The sequence below is a fragment of the Pinus tabuliformis genome, chromosome 8 (genome assembly GCF_031772625.1).
Source record: "Pinus tabuliformis cultivar Carrire ecotype Pingquan chromosome 8, CPIR1, whole genome shotgun sequence".
Classification (NCBI taxonomy): Eukaryota; Viridiplantae; Streptophyta; class Pinopsida; order Pinales; family Pinaceae; genus Pinus; species Pinus tabuliformis.
In genome coordinates, this window is record NC_142294.1 from 890,089,634 (window position 1) to 890,093,800 (window position 4,167).

General features: G+C 35.9%; 1 pseudogene; it reads right to left on the reverse strand.

Moving 5' to 3' along the window:
* Positions 1–1,721: 1,721 nt before the first annotated feature.
* Positions 1,722–3,336, reverse strand: LOC149238407 (protein WALLS ARE THIN 1-like; annotated as a pseudogene).
* Positions 3,337–4,167: the final 831 nt, after the last annotated feature.

The following is a 4,167-nucleotide window of genomic DNA, read 5'->3' on the forward strand; positions in this document are numbered from 1 at the left end:
GGATACATGGGTAAGAATATGGAGGGGTTCGGGATGGAATGGTTTGGTAGGGTTTCAAAATCTGCTCGACAAGTGTCTTGTCGAGTTGGACGATGAAAATAGAATAAGAATGCGTGATCACCTCATAGATTTGGGAAGAGCTATTGCGGATTGTCCAGAATTATTACCGCGTTGGCTTTGGTGACCGATAAAGAATCTTCATCTTCATGAGTTGTTGCAACAATCATCCTCTATAAGTGTTTGAGCCATCCTAATTGTTGAATGTCTAAAGAAATTTCGGTATTTTTTATTCAAAACAGTCTGCCACACATTATGTTAATAATAGTTTATTGTTTTCAAACCACAAACAAGTGATAACAGAAGTGCGCGGATTTGCGATGGCTCCTTGGTACACCTTTATTGGGGAGGATGAAGATTAGGAAGTGTTCCATTCAGAATTAGAATTTCCCTTGAATACAAGTTACAGTCAAGAGGTCTGCGGAATCAGGAAATTGCAACTTCTTGAAGTTGAAGGCAACTTTGAAAGCATCTTGACTTCGGTGTTGTCACCAAAACTCATATGGCTTCATTGGAATGTGTTGATCTACTCATCACTGCCTTCTTGGATTCCATTGTGCGATTTAAGAGTTTTAGAAGTGTTCGGTTGGGAATTGAAAAGATTGTGGCAATCTCGATTTGAGGTACGTACATATAGATGTAGCAATTTGCAGAGCAATAATTCTCCTATCTTTTCAATTTCTTATATAATCGAAATGTACTTAACATTGCAGGCACCTCTCCACTTACGGGAATTAAATATTGAAGCTCCATTTTCCGAGTTTCCAAAGTCATTAAGGTCGTTGAAGCACCTAGAAAAGATTGTACTGAATTGTCCGTGATTGTTGACATACGCAGATGTAGCAATGCTATCAGAAGAATTTTGTTATTTGAGCTCCTTGAGATATCTAACCCTCATAGGGTGCCCGAAATTGCAGGTTCTTCCAATTTTATTTGGGAATCTAAAAAAGCTCGAATACTTCCATCTGTCCAAGTGCAGTAGTTTGGAAATGCTTCCTAATTCTTTTAGTAATCTAACAAATCCTCAACACATCAATCTGACAGACTGTGGAAGTTTGAAAATGCTCCCAAATTCCTTTGGGAATTTGGTAAATCTCCAACACGCCAATATTTCTAAGTGCAGCAATTTGGAGATGATTCCAAATTCCTTTGGGAATCTAACAACTCTCCAACATATCAATCTCACACTATGCGGAACTTTGAAGATGCTTCCAGATTTGTTTCAAAATCTGAGAAATCTCCAAACCATGAATCTGACATTGTGCAAAAGTTTGAAGATGCTTCCAAGTTCCTTCGAAAATTTAAAAAATATTCAATACATCAATCTTTCTAGGTGTAAATGTCTGGAAATGCTTCCAAGATTTCAGGGAAATCTATTGCAACTTAGACATCTACATTTGAGTGATTGTTTGAATTTTACTCTTTCCACACTTGGAGATATCACCACTCTTGAATGTTTAGATCTATCAGGTTGCCTCCAAATGGAGTTATTGCCTTCCCAGGTTGGAAGTCAACCATCTTTGAAAGAGTTAAATTTGTTCCGTACAAACATCAAAGATTTACCTAGTACTATTGTGTGCCTGAGCAATTTGGAACTTCTGATGTTAGGTAGCCCTTTTTGTTGGGAGCGTTGCCATCTTTGTTCGAACTGACTAAGTGTTTATTACAAACATTGCAATTTTTCAACAAAATGTCAAGAATGTTACTGTAGTAAAGGTGTTTTCACATCCACTACTTCAGAAGCAGGAGGTGGGTGCTGATTTTCTTCTCCTTCTGCTGTGATGGTTATATCTGCTTCTTCGTCAGAAGATATTTTGATCTGGGTAGCATCGTCTTGGCTTTTACCCCACAGAAAAAGGTAGAGACCAATGAATATAAGAATCACACCCATCATACTGTTCTAGTGTAGGAAAATCAAGCATTTCAGTTAATTAGTTTTGTAAATTTTAATTTTGTAAGTTTGTAGGCAAAATGAGAGAAGAAATAATAAATTTAATGTAAATTGTTAGGGTAGTTCTGGTAAACTTGATTTAGTCAAGTTATAAGTAGTTTTCTGGCTCCAACCTGTGGTTTGGCCCATGATATTCCTGTGGAATATAACCTATTTAAAAGCCAAAAGCCTCCATGTTAATTTCTTTCACTTATGGAGTCTTTCTGTTTTTAAACAGGCTATATTCCACATGAATACCATAGACAAAATTATGGGTTCTCATGAACCCCAAAATAGCTGATGACTTTACCTAATCAAATTTACTTGAACCACTCTAATAGAAATTGAAGACTTAAGAATATACTATATTCCATATGAATACCATGGACAAAACCATAGATTCTCATTAGCCCAAGAACAACTAATAACTTTATCTGATCAAGTTTAATTTTACCGGAACCACTCTAACACAAATTGAATATTGGAGTATATAAAAAACCACCGAATTGAATATTTGAGAATATAACAAACCACCCACCTTCCCAGACGCAGCGTGTCTCCCAGAACTATAGATGATAAAATTGCTGAGCACACGGTAGACACTGGGTTGAATACTGTAACGAATACTGGCCCTCGTTTCTGCAAACACCATAACTGTAATGGAAATGCCATTGCATTGAATATGATTCCCTGCCAAATTGAATTAATCTTCCACAAATCAGCTTAACCACCTAACAAAAATTTAAGTTATTCATGGCTGGGAAAATTGAGGAAGAACATCATTCATGTCTGTAGACTTACTGCAGTGAACACAGTCAAAATATTAGCCCTATCTAGTATCCATGATGTTGGAATGATGCCCCTGTCAAGAATGGCTATTAGGAGAGCAGTTTGGATGGAGCCTAGAATGGCAGTAATTGATGTAAGGGATAGTGTGGCTGGAAACTTCTTCAATGTCTCAACCTGCACATGAAATTATAATCATACATTTGATTGGGTGGGGAGCTTTGAAACTTCTAAATACAGAAAAGGGTTATAATTGGGTATCAATTTAATATGCAAGGTGGTAGCGAGACCTGGAATATCATGGTAGTGGATAACATTACCAATGCTGAGATAAGGTAAATACACCCTCTAATTTGGTTGCCTGAATCTCCCTCGTGTAGAATGGTTTCCACTAGGTGTACTGTATTAGTGTTGGAAACTGATGTTGATTGTCCCCACAGAGGCTAGAGTTGGGCTAGAGTAGGACCTTGAAGGAAACTCATAGCCATTGCTCCACCCACACAAATTACAGTTCCCAGAATTTTGGCTCTGTTGCGAATACACATAACGTCTACTTTCTCCATCCTACATATTTGACACTCACATTAGATTTTGGTCACAATAAATCTAAATGGTATAATTAAATCCAAATGAATGCATCATATAGGTGAGCAATTATAAGCTCAAAATAATTTTTGACCATTAGTAACCTAAATCAAAATAAATTGTTCAGAGTTTCATTTCATTAACCTAAATGAAAGAATCTCCTCCAAATTTCAACTATGTGAACAATTACTTCTAGTTTAAACAGTTATAAGATAAACAATAGAAAATCTTTTCGCTTTTTAATAAATTCAACTACATGTAACTTCAATCATTAACATTCACTACCAAAATACAAACGATTTATATTTCATTAATCACACATTCAAATGATTAACCACACATTCAAAGTGAGTGTTGAGTTCTTGATTAACCACACATTCATGTAAACGATTCATATTTGATTAACCACACATTCAAAGCACATTCATGCATCCACACATTCAAATGATTAATAACACATTCAAAGTGAGTGTTGAGTACCTGATTAACCACACATTCATGCAAACGATTCATATCTGATTAACCACACATTCAAAGCACATTCATGCAAACGATTCATATTTGATTAACCACACATTCAAAGAACATTCATGCTAATTAGCCACACATTCAAAGCACATTCATGCAAATGATTCATCACTCAATGCAGAGTTAAGGTTTAGAGCCACTCACTTATGGATCAAAAGAATGATGAATTAGTAAACTCTTAGCTGTTGGATGTAAAAAACAAGATTCAAGTCTATTCTACATGTTAATGGGTATTTCTATCAATCCAATACATAGATGAAGTTTATAAACACCACTAATGG